Raw genomic sequence first — 20,836 nt, 5'->3', positions numbered from 1 at the left:
TAGCCCCTGGAATGTAATGATGGATGAAGGGTATCGAAATGTACAAACTGAACTTTTGTTTTTGTGGTGTGGAAATACTTATAGCAGTAGCTCTTCCACAGAATTTATTTCCGTCACAGATCTAATCCCTTAGCTATCTTCCCTCGAAATATACCATTTATCATCTCATTCCAAATCGCATTTTCCCATAGTCATTAAGAGCAATCAGATCCTCAAAAAATGTGACAAATTATACAAAATGATGGACAAATAATCCCTGGTTCCGTTCCGTGTGTTCCATGAGTAAACAGAAATATGTAAATTATACCTCCCGAAAAACAGGGACAGCAACAGGGATGGGGGGAACAACAGGCACAACCTCTGTAATTGCGGACAACATTATTAAAAAGACATAAAGGTGACATTTACACCAACAAAAGTGTTGCTCTGCTGCTGCGACTGCGACTGCGACTGCGCGCAGACAGCAGTCAGCCAGTCAGCAGTCAGCAGTCAGCCAGTGCTCCCAAAAGATCGCAAGCAGAGATAATGGAAACGAAATAAAACGAGCCGGAAAACCGCAACAAAAGAAAAATGTCGCTTGCTTCAGAGGGTTGGGGAGAGACGGGGAGATCACGAGAGCGACTGTAACAGAAGTACCGCAAGCCAGCGTGCATAAGCAGCAGCAGCAGCAGCAACAACAATGCCCTGTCCATTGAGGAGGAAGAGAGGTGAATGTACGAAGACGACAACAGAGTGGAGCGGAGAGGGATAAGGAGAGGAGAGAGAGAGAGCAAACATTTCGCATCAATTGGGCGTCGCAGCAGCGCAGTCAGAGCAAAGCTAATAAGAAAGGTGTATTTATTTAAGGTGCGGCATTTCCATTCCGTGCCTCTTCTGCTGCTGTCAGTAGAAGAAACCAAATCTGAGACTATCGTGTGAGCTATCATCTCTAATAATGCCTCACCCTGCCCAAATACCCCACTGGCATTTTGCATCAATTGGGCGTCATCGCTGCAGAAGCTCTCACCTCTCTCAATGGGGTCTGGGACATGTAAAATTGTTGCTGGCCTAGGCATAACTCACACTACTCACTCACTCCCCACTACCCACTTCGTCTCTTCCACTCTCTGCGTGTGTGTGTGCAGCTGTCGGCTTGGCACCTGCAGCGCGGCAATAGACTTCACCTCACATCGCTTAAGCGCCTCCCTCCCTCCCCTCTACACATCTCTCTGCAGCAAAACTTGTTGCTGCTTGCAGTTTGTGTTTTTGTTTTTGTTTGCTGTGTTGCTGCTGTGTTTAAGTGTTTTTTTTTCCTCTTATTTGAATTTTGTTTCGGGGTCAGTGGGTTTGTAAAACAAACGGAAACGGCCAGAGGCTGGCAAGTAGTGTTCAAATGGGGGGAAATGACTAATCTGCAGTTCCTCTTTGCGAGTAGCATCCAGTCTAGAGAGGAAGCGACTACCTGAATGGGAGCTGCTATCTGGGGGCCACGCCTAATTGAAAGTCAATGGAAAATACAGAAGATGGCCAGCGAGTAAGACAGTAAGTCAAGTGCCCCAAGAGAAGCAACGGTAAATTGGCGGATCAGAAAAGCTAAGACCTAAATAAATGACGAGACAGAAAAAAAAATTACTTATTGGAAAAGAGTGGGGAGTGGGGGGGAGACTAGCTTTAGCCATGACACGAACCTTCGGCTTTGCTTTGTTTAATTGAATTGTTCTCTCCCTCCGAACCATCACTCTCTTCCATTTCCACCCTTCGCCCTTTTGTCGCTCTTCTGTTTTGCTTTATGCACTGCTTCTCCTCTGCTTTTCTGCTGTTCTGCTTTGATCTTCTCTTCTGTGGCTTCTTCTTTAAGCTTTAAAGCCAGTGAGACTTTTTTTGCACAGGCAGCAAAATGCAGAAACTAATGCAACAAAACACGAAATTTAAATACACTACACAGAAACTAAAAAAGTTCATAGTAGATGGCCTTATAAATATTCTCTAAGTGGAACATAGATTTATGGTTTATTCTCCATTAGTTATGGTTAAAAAATGCTACCTTTGTGTGATTCATTATGTGATTCTCCATCCGCATGCCTGAAGTTAGATGCTTTACATACTCGTATATGTATGTACATGGGTAGTACCCTTTCCCTCTCTCTTTATCCCTGGACTCTACTCTCCTCACTCTGGTAGTTTTGCCTCATTTCTTTTCTGCCATAATCCAATTTTACAGTATTTTATTTCTGGCGACATTTCTCAGCGCTTCGGATGAAAAGTGCTTTGATATTTCTCGCATTTTTTCTCTTGTTTAGTCATGTAACTGTTGTTGGCGTTTTATTGTTAACACTTTTGCTGTGACTATGCGTTGTTGCTGCTCGCAAAATAAATATGAAAACAATTTTCCCTTTTGCGCCAAACGAAAACCGAAAACCAAAAACAATAAACCGGCATAAAGGCGGCGGCGGCATACCACTGTGGTTGTTGACTCTTTTTTGCTTTTGCTGTTTCTGTTATTGTTGTTGTTAAGGGTATTATTTGTTTAACACTTTTTTTGCGTTCGCCTTTGGGCTTGTTGACCGCCAACGGCTGTTGGTAAGGGATGGCGAGGGGAGATGAACGGACGGGGAAGAGCTCAAAGAAGTTTCAGTTCCACAGACAACAACGGAGTGGAAATACATACATACATATGAATCTACATACGCATGTGCACAGTGGGATCTCTGTGAGGATAACTCTTTGATTAAAATTTTGCGGAAATCCAAAATGTTGTATCACCATATTTCTGATTAATGAGAATATCTTTCTTTAAAAACGCCATAAAAAATATGTCTATGTGAAAAAATAAACTAACTTTTAAATATATTTGGCACACAAGGTTAGAATTGCAGTTTCATGGGGTTTTACTTAAGAAATCGTGCCACTATATCATGCAAGTGACATGGGAACAACTGATCTTAAACAGTTTCCAAACCATCAACTTCTCAAATTTGCATTTTTTACTGGTTGCTATACAAATTTAAATATTTAAGACTGTATTTTAATGTATTTGTAATAAAATTATTTCATTACTGGAAAAGTATTATTGTGGAAGAGTCATACAAATATTGGAAAAATCAATTGAAGATAATCAAGTCCGCAAATATATTTAAATATCTAGAAATCCATTTACTTTTTTGATAATTTGATGGAAATCGGTTGTATATTCAACCTTTACTGCTACTTTCTGATGTACGAAAAATCTCAGAAAAAGAAAGCTCTCACTAGGAAGTATTTGCTCAGGAATCTCTGAGACGGTTCTCATTGCATAGAGGACACTGTACCTTTACTCAGAGTACAGTGAGTCAAGTTTGTTGTCATTGTTGCTGTTTTTATTATTATTTTCTGTTGTGGCGCTGCTTTTTCGAACTGCCGGACGGGCACGCTTAATTGGTTACTGGAATTGGGTTGAGAGAGTAATTTTTAATGAGCCCTGAATAGGAGGTTCATAGATGACAGGTAGGTGGGTGGCTGGAAGAGTGAAAAGCGAAGAGTAAAGAGTAAAAAGTGAGGGGGGAGCCGGAGTCGAGTCAGTTGAGTCAGCGCGATGTACATATGTGAAATAAAAGAGCAGAAGACACAAATTCAAAGCAGAGGAAGTTCCGGCTGGAATTAGAAGTTCGCTGATGAGGGAACTGTGACTAATTTTTGGGATGTTGTGAAATTAATTTATGGAATTATTTCTAGTAAAATTTTGAAGTGAAATTACAGCCAAGCCATACTTTAATGGTGTAATATCCGGTTAAAACACAATTTGGAAAACATTTTCAAAGGTCAAGCAAAGATCAATAAGATACACATAGATGTACTCCACTTTCCAGTATTTCCCTAGCCCCTGAGACTCGTACGCAATTGATAATTTCATTTTAATTGAAAAACTCAGGTTAGGAGAGATTTTAAGGGGGTTTAGAACAAGATTTGGCAGTTAGTTTGGAGAGCCTTCACTGTACACTAAAGAGTATTTAATAATAAAAGTCATTCCATCAGCAGATTACCCGAAATTTCAGGGTTCCACGTTCTACACTTCTCCAAAGAGTTCCCATGATCAGTCCCCAAACAATATTCGAACACGCACACACACATCCACATCCACACAGAACCGCACAAAGATGTCAAGATAAAACGCAATCCAAAAGATTAGATCAAGTATTCCCATTGATCGTCTAAGAAAATCATGCAGAACAAAGACTCGAAGCAAAACTGTGAGCATACAAATGACAAATTAAGAATGAAAATAAATATAAATAAGAAATCGCGATAAAGGCAATGATACAGATACAGATACGGATACAGATAAGGCAATGGCCAGATAGAGCCATAAATATGTATAATCAGTCAATAACCTGTTGCCTGATAAAAGAAGAAGCCAGTCAGTGGGCCAGCCGAAGAAAAGCGTGGGACAAACGCACAGACATACGAGTATGTCCCACATCTCGTTAATTAACAAAATACACACCACAATTCCAGAGCTAATAGATACAACAAATACAATATCATCAATAGATACGAGAGGGGAGGGACAAAAAACTCCAACAAGTGAAAGTTGATTAATAGTTTCCGTTTATGGTGAAGAGCGTTTTTCTCTCGATCGTTTTTTTCTGCTTCTGTTTCTTTTAAATTTCTGTTTTCTGTCTCTCTAGGTACAAACATCATTGGCAAATATTTATACGTCTCGTAATTAGCACGCAACACAAAACCTCTCCCAACCATATAAAAATAAAAAAAAAACAATGAAAAGAAAAGAAAAGAGAAAAAATGCTATGGATCGTATGAGTAATGCATGCAAATGGCAATTCTTTTGGGGAAGAAGGGGGGTGCCTCTCCGCCCCTCGACCATATTTGTGCATTTTTGCATGCGCGCATAATTAAGTTATTCATTGTTTAATATTCATGAATATAATCGTATTTGTATGAGTAGTTATTTTATCCGTATACCCCGTACTCATAAGCAACGGAGCGTACTTTGATTTTCGTTAAATGTAGGTCATGGTTTGGGGTAATATTTAAAAATATATTTAAGTACTGTATACAATTTTGGTTTGGTTTTGTCATACCCGGTACTCGAAGAGTTTTGGGATACATTAGTTTTGTCGTCGAAATGGAAGTGAGTAACGCATATAGAAGATATATATATATTCCTTATCAGCATCCGAGTCGATACAGCCAATTTTTGTCTGGCCGTGACTGACTGAGTAATATTAAAAATTTTTTCGTATTTTTTTCAATCTGTATTTCATTCTATACAAATGCAAATGGTATCTTCAAGTCGAAACCCTGAAGCGTGTAAGTCGTTTGCTGCTGCTGTCTATTGCATAGCATATTCTCACAGTCTGCGACTGAGGCACACCCAGAGAGTAGCAGGGAGCAGCAGCAGACATCAGGGGTTCGGTGGTTCGGGGGTTCTTCTGCTACCCAAGATTTATGGGGAAATTAGCTAATCAAGTATGCATGGATCATCGTCGTGTGTGGGGTGCGCCATTGGGGCATGTGGCATGGGGCATAGGATGCTCAGGCATGCATAATTATGATTCAATATATTCTGATTGAAGCAACGAAAAAACACCAAGGCTAAGGCTCAGATTTAAGTGATATGTCTTTATATGGGGACTCTCTGTATTTCTCTCACTTTTTTTCTAACTCTGCCTCTCCCTTTCTGGGTTTATTTTTAAGACTTTTTCGTGATCGTCTCATAAAATTCGTATTAAATGAAGTGTTTACTTCCCCAACAGTCTATGAAAGTTTTTACGATTTTTTAACTTCTTCTTCTGCTGTTGTATTTGTTAATATAAACCATCGTGATGATAACATTTAACTCAACGCGATAGACACATGTATCGTTTAACCGTAAACGACTAATAGTAAATTATATTGATTGGCTTTAAAAAAAAAAACCTAAAAAAATGTTTAGACGATCAAAAATATTTCAATTCAATAATATTCAGTCAAGAATGTGAGTTTTTCAATTACTCATAAGCCCTTCAAATTCTCCTTCTAATCTGCGTGAAAAGTTTTTGAATTATGCATTGAAATCCAACAAATTTCCCTCGACTTTTCATGACATAATTAAGCCCCCCCATTCCAAAAAAGCCTCACTTCCAAGCCACCATTTTGGCCATAAATTTGGCTTTCTCTTGGCATAAATCGCTTACGCAACATTTGGCCACAAAACAAAACAAACAAAATAACACAAAAAACCGAAAAAATGTGTGCAGTAATATAGATTTTATGATTATTCCAAAAAATTGTGTACGTAAAAAAAAAAGAGATAAGCCGAAAAACAAAAGAGAAATCTCTGAGTTTTCTGTTTAATAAAAAAAAGTGTGAAATTTTTGGGAGAGGAAAGAGAAGCGCTTTTCACGTACATGCAAAAGCGATCGGTGTGAGAGACAAAGAGAGACTTCGAGACACAGCAGCCAGACCCGCAGAAGGGGACAAAATATAATTGCAACAAGAGGCACAAAACAGGCAGCAGAAACAGTTACTTAATGTTAACGTGGCTTAAACAAAGTGTTGTTGTTTGTTGTTGTGTGAAGTGTATTTTGCATATGTTGTTGAGCTTTTTCCAAGAGATTGTTGCGGCCAAGACGATGCTGGCGCTGCTGCTTCTGCGCCCTAATTAGGCCAGGAAGCAATTAACCGGTTAATAGACCTAACTGCCTGTCTGCCTGCCTGCGTTTTGTTTAATGCATTTGATACACACATACATACATACAGTGCGTTACAAAACTATAAGTACAGTCTTAGTTGAACAACTAAAATGGGCAATGGCATGAATAACCCAATAAAATCACATATTATTCATTGATTACTTGAATATCTCCATGAACATTCATATTTTTTTCTGATTTATGGTCGATTTTTATTAAAAATAAAACCATAAGAGTACTCTTTAGAATTTAACCTTTGAAGATCTGCAGACTTTAATAACTAGAAGAACGGTTTGAATGCTAGAAATTAGCTTGAAAAACAATCACAAATGAAGATAAATTTAATACGAAACGATAAAATGGAGTTAGCAACTAATTATGATACACATTACATTACAGATACTTCATACCTAAAATAACATATACATAAAATACTTCTACAAACTCCCAAAAATACGTTCATGTCTTAAAGTATTTCTATTCCTAAAAAATAATCCTTCCTCTAAAATAAACTACTAAAAAATATTCCTACATTCAAAATTACACTAAAAATGAATCCTGAACTTCTAAAAATTTAAATCCGTGCGCCCCAAAATACCACATTTCCCCGCATAAAGTTAAACTAATAGAAGATCACAGAATCATACTAACATTGTTCAAAAGATTTGATAAGTGATTTTCTCTACCTTTGAATCTCTAAATTTCTTCCACATTTTCCAAATTTCATAGCATACCGAAACGCACTGTATTTGTGAAGACAAGCCCAACCCCTTCTCAGGAAAAGAATTCCAGCATTGGGTGCATATTTAATGTGGGAAAAATTATGGCCAGGGCGGAACTTGTTGCTGCCTTTTGATGTTGCCACCAGAAGAGGCAGGCAGTGTAACAGTGGGCAACAGCAGTGGGCAGTGTGACAGTGCCATCAGCAATTGCTAAATGGTTATGTGCTTGCTTCTAATGTATCTGACAGATACAACAACAAAAGCAGAGAAAATGATCTCAGGGCGTGCTTCTTGGAAATGCGAAAAACTTTCACTCGCGCCCCGAAAACAACGCCCATAAAAGATATACAAACAGAGAGAGAGAGCCAAAGAAATAGAGAAAGAGAGTTGAAGATGGTGGGGGAGGGGGAGGGAAGACAGTGGACAGACACATTAAAAGAGTACAAAACGAAAAGGCAGCATGCGACACGACGACACAAGCGACACAATTGACAATTGGCAATAAAGTTTCAATTAACGTGAAAAAAAACGACGCGAAATCATAAAAGTGGATGTGGAAATTGAAATGGTAATGGAAAGCCAAGTGAAACTGCATTATGGAATGTCTCTTCAGTGGCATTCGACTTTTAATAGTGGGTCCGTGTCCGGACCTATAAAGTCTATGAAAAAGTCTATGAAAGATTCCTTGAAAAATTGTTCGTATCTTCATATGAATAGCGCTCTTTAATGATACGAATTTCGTTAGATTTCCATTTCGTTGTTTGGATATGAATGGATTTACAATTTCATTTCAATCGGATGGATGGAAGTCAAGTTACTTGAGTTGGGATCGTATTATGATAGGTTCAAACATTATTTTCAATGCAAGTGCGTTCCTTAGACGTTCGTCTCAAATGACTTGATTGGCGATCTACATACAAGCCGTTTCTTATTTCATATGTTTCCCGATTCCGGCTCGAATTTCATTTCATTCCTCTCTGAATAGTTGACTTATGAATTGCATTTGAAGAGAAAGAAGTGGAGTTTTTAAAGTAAGGATTTTAATTTGATTGATTTCTGAATAGTTTCCTGGGTTGGGATGATTAAATTATTGATTTCTGAATAGTTTTCGATACGAGAAGCATCATAAGTCAGCGCATTTTATGTTAATATGTTACCATTCAACAAGAAACATTTCAAATGAATAAGAAAGGGGGCTCTCTTAGTAAAAATTCACCCGAATATATCTTTATCATTTTAGATATCAGATTCCCCGCCATCGATTTCCGTGCACAAATATTTCATTCCTTCGCAAACATTATGACTGTTGCGGTGTAGCTGTGGCAGGTTACAGTCGTTGCAGTTGCAGCTGCAATTATGAATACTCGATCCACTGATATATTGAAATTTCCCAACAGTCTGGAGTTAATGAATTGCCGCATGCCGCATGCTGCATGCCACATGCAATTTGTTTGTTGGCAAATCAAAAAAAAAAAAAAAATTGGAGACAGACCACGGCGGCTTGTCATGTCACTCGCATCATAAGGCGGAAGATGGAAGATTGAAGGAGAAGCAATAGATTGGATTCCAAAACGGAACCGGTTGGATATCGCTGTGTGTCTCTTGTGGAATGTTGCATGGACTCAGAGATGACTGCCTCCTCTCCATTTTGTGTGTGTGTCTCCCTCCAATGTTCCAATGTTTAATTGAAATTCAATTATCAAAAAGTTTCTTTGGGGCGGACATCTAAACGGTTGAGAGGCAATTATTGAAAGTTTCTTTGACCTCTGACATTCGATTTGTTGCATGACTTCTTTGGGTTTCCCCAAAAAAAAATTGTTGCACAGCAATTAACATTTCAATTTGATTTAATGCCTGCCCCTGCCTATGTCTCTGCCTATGGTTCAAGGTTTTCTTCAATTACAATTCAGTTTTGATAGGGTCTCCGTCTCGCCTTCACTTTTGCAGACCAGACCCCCTCGCTGACCTTCTCTTGCCACAAAACTTTTAGATACTTTCGCTATGTGGCAATGGTTGAGTTTTCCCAAAACTAAACATAAACTAAAGCTTAAACCATCTGAGATATGTTTGTTTTTGATGGGGAATCGAATGGATTTTATGATTATTTAACCGAATCATTGGGAATAATGATTCTATGGGAAGATGCACGAATCATAGGATCATATTAAAAGGCAAATGTTTTAATAGCCAGAAAGCCAATTGCCAATGTGGGTGATTCCCCTCGCCCAGCGAATTCTCTCTCTTTCTCTCCTAGTGTAGCAATAAAGCAATAAATATAAATAATAATGCCTTGCCTTTCCCTTACAAGTTAAGGACTTATAGTTGCTAAAAAAGAATACAACTAATATCAGATTTCAACTTACTTACTCTAAAAGTAAGTCCAGAAATTGACTCCAACATATTTAAGATAAATTGTACTTTTTTTTATTTTTACTTTTACTTTACTAAAATATCAAATCTCTTCGTAATGAACTTTCAACATTTGTAGATACAATCTAGTGCATCATGTAGTGATCTATTATCGAATTGGACACGAATACACACAATTGTAATGTTCCAGTGGAATGCCCTCGAAAAACATTGAAATTCATGTCAACTTTTGAACATTATCCCCGAAATGATGCAATTTTCTATCTCTCATGGGAGAGGGGGGATAGAGGAGAGAAGCTGTTCGCATAAATTGAACAGCTGCTGGATAGGATCTAACATCTTCTGTAATTATGTATCTGAAGATTACTCTTAGGAGCAGCAGCAGCAGTCAGAGCCGCAGCAAAGCGTTAAATTTGCAGCTGTTAAAACAGGGCCCAAACGAGACTCGAGACCCAGAAACAAGGCCAAAAGATTGCGCCCCGAGCGTTAGGTGCAAAAATAACACACCACGAAAAACAAACAGCCAAAAGGTAATCATCCGACAGACAGACTAACAGACAGATAGAAGACTGACAGAAAGAGACACACATCTACACAGACATATGGTATGTACAGATGTATGTACTCGTACATAATAATTAGTTTCAATGAGACGGCAAGCACTTGAAGAAACCACCGAAAGAAAAAAAAGATAAAATTGCAGGCGGCAGGCAGTCCAGACAGATCCCGACAGTCAGAGAGGAGGACTCCAGAGGACATTAAGTATCTATTATGCATTCATTTGTGTGCCGCAATGAGACATCATTCACCGAGTCGTTGGCTCCGAAGTGAAATTGAAATTATGTCTCCTCGGAAGGAATTCTTGGGTAAATCCATGAAAACAAAAGGCGAACATCAACGAAACTTCAGCAAACAAAAGAACAATAACCAAAAATATGCACTGGTAGTGTCTAGACAAGGGTAATACCTATTGCTAATGGGAATATTTTTCACAGTCCGAATAAAAGGAGAAGTCAACTGAATATTAAGAAATTATATTATATATATTATAGAATAATGTTATACCAGTGCTTCCAAACCCCATTCTAGCCACCAAAATGTCAGTTTTTACTTCAATTATTTTTGGGAATGTATTTTAATGTATTCCTAGATTCAAAAACAAAGTTTTATAATTTAATCTTTGGGAAAAACTTCGCAGAATCCATTCTAAATATTAAAAAAATCTAAATAAAAGCAAATTATCGTTTAAATATTCTATAACATACCTTACCAATACAATCCTACATTAAAAAATCATATTTTTCATAAGGAATATGTTGCTAAGGAACCGCATTAGGTGCAATTAAGGAAATACCTCTGCTCTGAAATAATGTCTGCTACCTTAGGCTTATGCTTCTAACATTTCTACTAAAATATCTCCATTAATATATATATTCCTAGAGATTTTCTGCAATCCGTAGTCCATGTTTTTCCACTAATTATCTCGCATTTTCAATCCCCTTTTGGTTTACTTGCTTTCAAAAACCATAAAACACCACAAGTATCCTCCAGAAAAAAAAATGAAGTATCTATGCAATTCACAATCCCAACTTGTTGTCAAGCGCGCTTTTATGATTCAGTTGGGCATTCCAGTGTTTATGTTAGGGGTGGAAAAAAAAGTACAACCAGAGAAAACAGAAAACACAAACGCAACATGAACCGACACATTCCCATAGAAGACCCAGACAAAAGTCCGGGGCTTAGGACCACAGATCCACAGATCTGAGGGTTCTCCTGTGATCTCAGGTACAGGCGGCGGCCAAAATAAAACCTAAAATCAAGAGCATGCAAAGCAGGTATCAGAGGGCACACACGATTCGAAGAGAGTAAGGATCCGTAAAGGTATGCAACGACAGAGAGGGACATGAGAGAGAGAGAGAGGGATAGCACTGATGTGCACTGGCGCATAACGTGGTTGGAAAAACACACACACGAGAGTTTTCCCTTTCCCCCCTTATAAATGATACCAGCAATTGACAATTCCAGGGCACAATCACTCTATAGGCGGAGAGCGAGAGAGAGAGAGAGGGGTTCTCGATGATCAGTAAAAAGGTACAGTCATCATCCTAGACCCTGCGCCTGTGCTTGTGCCTCTCCTTCATTTCAAGCAGAAGAGAGACAGACTCGCTCCTTTTGTAGCACCTTTTACCTTTATTCTTGTCACACTTTTCTCCGTCCTGATTGTCCATCAATTGTGCATCAAAGGCCGCTACTCTGCATGTCAATCAGGAAAACCCTCCTCAGACAGGGTTCCGCCCCATTTCCATTTCCAAATCCCTATTTCCATGGCCCATGGCCCATCTTTTTAAAGGCCAGAGATGAAAAAGTCAACAAAGTTTTTGTATCTTTTTGTTCGAGTCAAGAGCGTCTGTCGCTGTAGAAAGATCTACTGTATTGTAGAACCCCTTTCGGATTTTTGTGTGGCAGGCATATCCATTAGATCGAACTGTCGATGGATGTGTAATGGGTGGCAAAAGGCGGGGAGAGGAGGGGAATGTTTTACAGCATTTTATTGATCATCGCTGAAGGATGGCACTATTTCTATGACGATGATCATGAGATTAGCTTCAAGCGAAGTGTCGTACAGGGTGTACGTGTACCATTCCCCTCTTGTTAATAGAGAATTTTGTTAAGAAAAAGATATCTCTGTCTCGCTGACAGATTTCCATTTGAAACGAAGGAAAAACTCATTTCGGTTGGGGTTTGTTCCATGATTCATTCGTCAGGCATTCTTCGAATGCAATTTGTGTACCCAAAACTTGAACAGAGTTATACATAGCTATACAATTTGTAGTGGGAACTAGTGAGAAATTTTATTTAAACACAAATAAATTCAATTTAAAGTGCTGAACATAAAATAAGCTCAAAGTTCTGTATGATTTTTTTTCTTTACCTTGCCAATACCATTTAAAATCACTCATTCAATCAATCGATCAATTAATTTAAAGGGAATTCCTGGCCCTTTCCTGTGCCACATTCCAACACACCATTCTACACACTTTTTTTAACTGCCTTTCAATGAAAGAAATCGCGACTCGCGAGAGTGTCTTCTGCAGCGGAGTTCCCCTGATTCCTGCTCTCATTCTGTCGGTTAACCAATTGTTAAATTCTCTTGTGTAATACGATCCGCGTGTGGAATGTGCGGTAAGGAATCTCGGGAATCTAGGGCTCTGGGAAATCTCTTGTAGGAAGGCCAGGGCGTGGCATTTGGCCAATAGGAGTGGAAACTCTCTCAGCAGATCCACAACTTTCTCACACACTCCCTCCACGCAGAGTACGAGGAGTATTTATTGAAAAATGCAAATAATGTGGAACAAAAACCAAGACACACCAAGACACAAGCACAAGGGATATATCTACATATGTGTATACACTGTATATGCTTAGATATATCCTCCACTCCACAGTCAAGTCTGATCATCGGTTTACGACAATAACTCACTCACTCACTCACTCGCAAAAAAACAAACAAAACAAAAAACAACAACAGCAGCAGCAGAAAAATCACGGTCAGGCCTCGTTGGAGAGATGTTTGGAAACGGGTTTGATTTCTTCAAGCGAATGGATTTGCGAAACGGGTTTCCTACACACACACACACACACACACACACTGTCCAAAGGGGCAACCTCCCCTTTACCCCATTGCCAGATGGGCGTGGCACTGACCGCACACACTCGATCGATCAGCACTGAATGTGCAATGAATTTTCAACAGTTTTTGAGACTTTACTTTTTGAGACTTTTGAGACTTTTACTTTACTTGGGATTTCTTATTCAGTTGCCATTTGGGAGAAAAGGTAAAGGTAAAACCAGACGAATCTTAAACCATTATTTTTTGAGATATATTAGATAAAATATATTGTGAGAAATAAGTTTAAACAAAAAAAACACCCCAGAGTTGTAAATTTCTGAAGATTGGCTTCAAGGAAAGAGATCAAATTGATTGATATTGATAATTATCTAACACTTTCAGTAATAATTTAGTTCAAATATAATTTTAAAAATATTACCTAATCTTTAATGAATTACAAAATCACAAAATAAAACATGAAACAAATTGAAAACAATAAAAACGGATATCCATAACTCACATGCGACTATGTATTTACACATTTTTTTATTTGTTTCAATCTAATTTTTATAGAGGATTTTACGAGTTCCCATGAATTGTGATATGCGCGCGGCATCCATACGATCTTTTGTTTGTGAGAGCACCCACCTTATAGACAGACAGACAGAGACAGCGACAAACAGCTGCACGAACAAAAGCTCCGATTTCCAGATAAAACTCTCCTCCCCAACTCGCCCCCCTGCCTTACCCAACCCATCCAAAAAATCTGTGGAATAATAAACTATATTTTGTGCAAAAAAAAAAACAAAAAAAAAAGCCAGATCGGAAACCAAAGCAAAAGCAAAGCCAAAGGCGAAACACACACAGATATTGGATTATTGCGGAATCGGTCGAAAGCAAAAGTAATGTAAACAAAAGGCGGTGCAGGGGGAGAGCGAGGGGCGTGCAGATGGGGGCAGGGCAGTCAGACGGAGGAGTGGCAGAACAAACAACAAAACCCAAAAATAAACATATATTTTTTTTTGCATTTAAGAACACAAGAACAGAACAGACCCAAAGAAGAGAGTTCTGGAGCTCTGTGAGTCTGAAATCTGAAAATCTGAAGGCGACTCCAATTACGCGCCAAACTGGGCAAAAAAGGAATTGCAAAATAGGCGAAAAAGTCCATAAGAGAGAGGCGCAATCACCAAAGCGGGTGCCAAGAGTGGAAGGGGATCGGTGCCCCATTCTGCAGTGGCGTTCAATTGCAGCTGTGCCCCACAAGAGCCGCAGCAGCACCAGGAACTGGGCATGCCAGCGGAACCTCTTACGAGGGGGGAAACGAGTCTCAAAATATGAACATTCCAAAGAGCTTCTGAAATATAAGAGGTGTTCCAGGGATCTACAGAAATGTAAGTCTATAGAAATAGAAGAGTTTCAAAATTCTACAGAAAATAGTGGGCTGGGACTGGGGATCCACAGAAAGTGTCAGGAAGGGGTTTGAAAAATGATCAGTGAAGGCAAAACCTCTGAAAAGAGTGAGTGCAAAACTACTATTATTATCACCAAAAAACAAAATTCTTCTTCTCCAATCAAGGAATCGTAAATTTGCTCAATAAGGTCGTCTGTCTTCACTTTCATATTTAGTTTATAGCAAACCTGATACTCGTATATTATCAGCTATTTATCAGTAATTATTACACTACTACCCCAACAGAACCAAACAGAAATCAAATTGAACGTAATCAAATGCTACGTAATATTCCTTAAGTTAAAAGTCTGAACAGTTCGGAACTGTTGATAAGCTGGAAAGGCGGCGATAAGTTGGCCAACCAGTTGGATAGATGTCACCATCCCCCCTTCCCCAATACAGCACTATTCAACAGTCATACGAATACTCGTACCACTCGTCTGATGTTGCAGCAATTCTACCGCTGCTGGGGATTGCGATTGCTCAACAAGTTATCTGAGGAGGAAGTGGACAATCATTCCGTTTGTAGTGTCTGAGTAAAAAGGTGTTTCCAAAGCAACCTGACAACCATTGTCTGGGGTCTGAAAATCTCCTACAATCGTTTTAAGCACAAATATTTACATTGAAAATTAAAGAAATCGTACAAAAATGTTGAATTTATTTGGAAACTAATTGAAGAAGAGCGCCTCTTTCCAGAGCCCCTTCTTCTGAGACGGAGCGTAATCTATTTATATTTACCCTCTTTGCAGATCCTTAAATTGTTCAAAATTTGTCTTTTATCAATGAGCAAATATTTTTTCATAGTCATAGAACCCCCCTGCCATTGTTTGAATGGAATCTAATATGAGCTCTATCGTGTCGTAATTGGATTATCTGGCACCTGCCTGTGTGGTAGGCCCACTCGCACACCTGCACACACGTGTATGTGGTCTCTCCCTCTCTCTCTATCTCTGTGTTTGTCTCTGTCGCTGAGTGTGTGTCCCAGTTTCTCTCTTTCTCTTCCCACTTGGGCGTCTGATCCGATCCGATCCGATTCGGCCTACATTCGCCTCTGCACTTGTCCGTCCGTCACTTGCTTTGGCTCTCGTCTTCTGTTTGGCTCTTTTTTCCACTTTATTTGTTGAACTTTTGATATTTGTTGTTCGGTTTATTTGTATCCCCTTCCCTTCCCTTCCCCAATTTTCTTATCACCTGCGGCTGTCAATGCAATTGCATTGTGTTTATTGTCATAGTTTTTTGGTTTATCTTGGACTTGTATTTTTTTGGGACACACATTGATAAGCTAAATGGAACGGAATGTGGAACGTGCTCATTGATAACGGGGCAAAAGGTAACATGTACTCACTCCCTCTCCTAGTACATACTTCCCCCACTCGCCCACTCCTCATTGTTCCTACGCATTCACTTCTCCGAGTACATACTATAAGAGAGAAGTCTCCATGAATTTGGTTTTTAACAGAAATACTCTAATACGTAGACTTTTCTATCCCACTTTACATGATCAAAATTGCTTCCTTCTCCAATTCATGGCCAAACTTCTGCTACGAATTACAATAATGCCCTGTAACAATCTCATGAGTCATGCAACAAAAGTACAAAGTTCAGCTATGAAAAATGCATAGCCATGCAGTAGCAAACAGCATACAAAAAAAAATGAGAGACGGAGAACGGGTCTGGGGGCAGGGAGCGCCAAAATAGAGCTGCAAACAAAAAGAGAATTGAGAATTGGCAAGAACCGCAAAACAGGCTTGTAATTGTAGTTGTTGCTGTTGCTGTTTTTGTTGTTGCTTTGTGGTAGGCAAGACAACAGTACAATGACCGAAACTTTTGCCATGCAAAATAAGTAAAAGAAGAAGGAGGCGAAATAGAAGTAGAAGAGGGAGGTAGCAAAGCCAGAACTCCGGCAAAAAAAAAAGCGTAGTAGAAAAACAATCGTGTAAAGAGCGCTTCTGCTGCTGCGCTGCAGCTACTTAAAAACCTGTTGGTCAAAGAGGAACAGCAACAGCCAAGCACAGCACTAAAAATTCCAATCTTCCAGTCTGCTCTCCACTGATGTTGCTGCTTTTTATCCACAGGTTTCCAGTGCTCTCGCAAGCAGAGGCTCTGTTCTCCTCCCTCCTTCACGCTCTCTCTCTCTCTCTCTCTCTCTCTCTCTCTCTCAACACCATCTCTGTGAAGCAGAGCTGTTCTCCTCCACTAAAACAGGTATAACTGTATGGCGCTGTTTCTGCGTGAGTTGGAGCGAGAGGGAGAGAGAACGCGCTTGAGTGAGTGTGGAGTAGAGTGGAGACTTTTTCGTATGATGCGAGGCAACATCTTCACGAAACAAACGATCAAAAAACAAAGGTAAAACTCTGATAACAAATGAAGGTGAGCAGCAAAATAAAAAATAACCGAAAGACAAGAAGAAGACGACGAGGAAGGAGGAGGGGAGTCCAGTAACAATGTTGGTCGCACCCTTTTCGGGGGCTTATGGAGAAGATCTGCTCTCTAAGCCACCATCCGCGTAGAGAAGCCACTGTGTCGTATTGGAGCGGGGGAGATTAAGCGTAGAGAATTACGTATCCTGTTACGTATTTAAAGGGGAGAGGGAAGGAGCTTCTGTTAGGAGGAGAGAGAAAGAGCTTCAAAAGCGGAAAGTACAAAAAAGAAAGAAGAGCGGGTGGAGCACGCGTGTATGTGTTTGTGTGTAGAACTGCAGACGCCGTTGGAATGTCGCTGCCGCTGCGCTGCTGGCTGTCTTTGTTGTTTTTGTTGCTAAGCCGGACATGGCAATTGTTTGTAGTCGGAGAGGGGGAGGAATGAGTCGAGTGGGGGAGGGCACTTATTTTGCAAACAATTAAGAGCAAAAGCTCATAATTAACTCAATTGCAATACCTTTTTCTGGCGTCTAGCCGCGTGAGTGTATTATATTCCAATTTTCCAGTGAAGTACGGGTGTAAAACAGCACTTTTTCACTACACTTTTCTCGCCTAATTAAATTAAGGCCTCAATTGTAGATTTGTTGCATTTGTATTTGTATTTTTGTTGTTGCACATTTCGCGACGCAACGGCATCGACGGCTGCGCAGTCCGCAGTTCGCGTCTACGTCGACAGCGGGCCAGCAAGACGACCGACGGCGTCGAACAAGCGCAACGCGCAAAGGAATGCGAAAAAAGTAAAATTGAAATTGCGCAAAAAATTCAAACGATAAATGGCAGGCGCGCACTGCCTTTTAATTTATGTTAACAAATGCAAAACAAAACAAAACTTGTGCATTTATATAGAATCACTTTTGCACTTGTTGCCGACGTTGATGCAATTTCCTGCCTTCTGGGGAAACTCGAACGAAATCTTCACAGCGAACAGTGAGCGACGAAAATATCAGTGGATATTTTGGTTTTTTGCGGAAAACATTAACAACGGACTTTTCTGAATTCAGAAAACAAACTCGACACAATCGTGTTGTTTCATGGTTCGCGGCGAAAAACTTGTGAGACCATTTATCCCGGATCGCGGGCACACTAATTCCAAAGTTTAACTAAATTTGCCCAAGCGCGTTTTCACATTTGCTCATTTTAGCGTTTGTTCACGAGTTACCCTTAACCCACTGAGCCTCACTTTATTTAATTCTCTATTTTCTCCAAAAACGAAATATACTCGTTTATCACCTAAACTGAGACAAAAGTCTTCAATTTTAATCATGTTCTTGGTAATTAAATTGACTCGTTTTTTATTTTATAAACATAAAATAAAGTCAACTAAAATGACAATTTTTACATCGTAACTTCACGGTAACTACACAGTTGCTACATATAAGCTAAATATTTGTGTAAATATTGACAGAGACATCTGGCGAGAAAATCTGTACTTTGTCCACAAGTTTCAGTTTCTTTTCAAAATGTTTTTGTTGTCGTTTGTTTGCGATTGATTCTGGATATTCATTAATTAAACTTGACTTTCCGTTTACCTAAAACAAGTTTAATCCATTCAAAATTAATTAAATTTCCATACATTGATCATCATACATTTTCCGGTGCGAAAATCCATTACTTGCGGAAATATTTTAATTCCAAATTATTGCATGTCATGTGGATATTGAAATCATGTTAAACCCTAAACAACAAACTATCTTCTTTAATTGTTTAACATTACATGCAGTGTGGAAAAGACTTTGGCTTCAATCAAAATATAAACGAGAAGGAACGTGTGAGTCTCTTCTCGGGACGCGACTCTACTTATACCCGTACTCAGTCAGTAAAAACATTTTTGAGCTTATGATTTTTTAGAATTTTAAAATTTAAAAAAAATGTACATTTTTTTGCTACATCTCTTATCTACATCTACATCTTATTTACATCTAGCATGTAGATTATAGATGTACCATTTATATTCTACATCTCCTCCGCTAGGGGTTGCTCGCGCACTGAACGCGGCAGAGTGTGGAAGCAACTGAAAATTAATTTCTTCATTCTGGCTACAATTATGATTCGATCTGATAGATATTTCGTCACTCTCTGTTGAAATTTTTATTCGCTGAATTCGCTTCAACCAATGAAAATTGGTTTAAAAAAACCTTCCGCTTGGTTGTGCACTATTTTTTTTCCAGCGTATAAATGTTTACTGGAAGGAAGGAAGAGGGGATATAATCAATTCTATGAGCTCTTTTTGTATTATGAGTATCTCTCATAACTCATCTATGCGAAAATTGTCACTAAATTTTAAATCCATCTCATTTCATTTTGCAGCTTATTCTTGCAGATACCAATCGGGATCGATACATATATAGAGGAATCTAATCTAGGTCAAAAGCATGTCAATACGAGTAAATTCATTGTTACTTAGAAACTAAACCAAAGCAGCTTAAGCTGCTGCACTCCAATTGGAGGAAAGGAGGAAAGGAAATTTCCCGCTGTGCAACGATGTGATGATGCCTGGTTCTTGTATGTGCGCTAAAGTTTAATGTGTTTCCACTTGGCGTCACAACTTTTTTTTTTTGTTGATATTTACTAACCTGATTAAATAGAGCGGGGCTAAGCTATTTTTTTCTCGGTTTCTGAGGTTCCAGTCCCACTCGACATAACAAATCAAGTGAAATATTTATTTTTCCATATATGTACATTTGAAAATGACCGCCAATCTCATTTAGCCGTAAAAATATCGATATTATTCGTACCCAAATCGTGGTGGTTTTTCAAAATTCGCTCTCAATTCGTGGTGGGTTTTTAAAATTTGCTTTCTTTTCAGTGGTGAAGAGAGCGTTTTTGCGGTGACTTTCCCCTCATTTTCGTGGTGTGAGAAACATGTTCTTAACGGGAACGCGTATGGAATGAAGATTCATTGTTGCGTCATTCCATACGCGTTCCCGTATGATACATTTGATTTGTATGGGAAAAATTTCAGCAACATGGGGAAATGAAGTAGCAGCATTGTTGTGCAACTTTGGCACGGAATGAGCAACAAGTCTGAATACCTTGGGAAAATAGATATTATGGACTTGAGATACTGTTTGTAATTTCAGGCTCCAATTAATGCCGAAACTAGCCAGTCTCTTTTGTAAAGACATAAAACGAAATTTTTTAGCTCACGGGTACCAATAATAGGTATCAGAACCGGGATAAATGTAAGTATATAAAACAAAACATATGCATTAATAGGTAAAAAACATGTCAATCTAGTATAAAATCATAAATAATGTTTCAATGGAGCTTGGAACAAAACATTTAACATCAATTAAAAGAAATAAGGTATACAAAAGTACATACGCATAAAAGAAACTTGGTTGACCAGCAACACTGACGTCACATTTTGTCAACATTTACGTTTTATGCTTTGGCCGCTTTTGTTTGAACCCTATTATCTAAACAATACAATGAAAAAGAGTTCTGAAAACTAGCCGATCCTGAACAAAATTGATGTATCTATCGGATAAAATGATTTGTTTAGGGCTGAGACGGCCAACTACCTGGTAATATTAAACTGAATATCAAAATTGACGAATTTCATATCACAAAATATCACGGCTTGGCAGCCCGCAGCAACTACGAATTGCAGG

General features: G+C 39.0%; 1 protein-coding gene across 4 annotated transcripts in view; it reads right to left on the bottom strand.

Moving 5' to 3' along the window:
- LOC111068258 (afadin) overlaps positions 1 to 18,290 on the bottom strand; it is a 59,186-nt gene extending 40,896 nt beyond the window's left edge. For 3 of the 4 annotated variants that reach the window (XM_022357616.2, XM_022357617.2, XM_022357618.2), the window contains exon 1: positions 17,680 to 18,279. The gene's annotated coding sequence lies outside the window, so the exon portion shown is untranslated. Of the gene's footprint in view, positions 1 to 17,679 lie in introns of all 4 variants that reach the window. The other variant, XM_022357619.2, reaches the window with a different exon arrangement.
- Positions 18,291 to 20,836: the final 2,546 nt, after the last annotated feature.

Source organism: Drosophila obscura, unplaced genomic scaffold (genome assembly GCF_018151105.1).
Source record: "Drosophila obscura isolate BZ-5 IFL unplaced genomic scaffold, ASM1815110v1 contig_4, whole genome shotgun sequence".
Lineage (NCBI taxonomy): Eukaryota > Metazoa > Arthropoda > Insecta > Diptera > Drosophilidae > Drosophila > Drosophila obscura.
The sequence above is the reverse complement of the archived record's forward strand: the minus strand, read 5'-3'. Positions and strand labels throughout refer to the sequence as shown.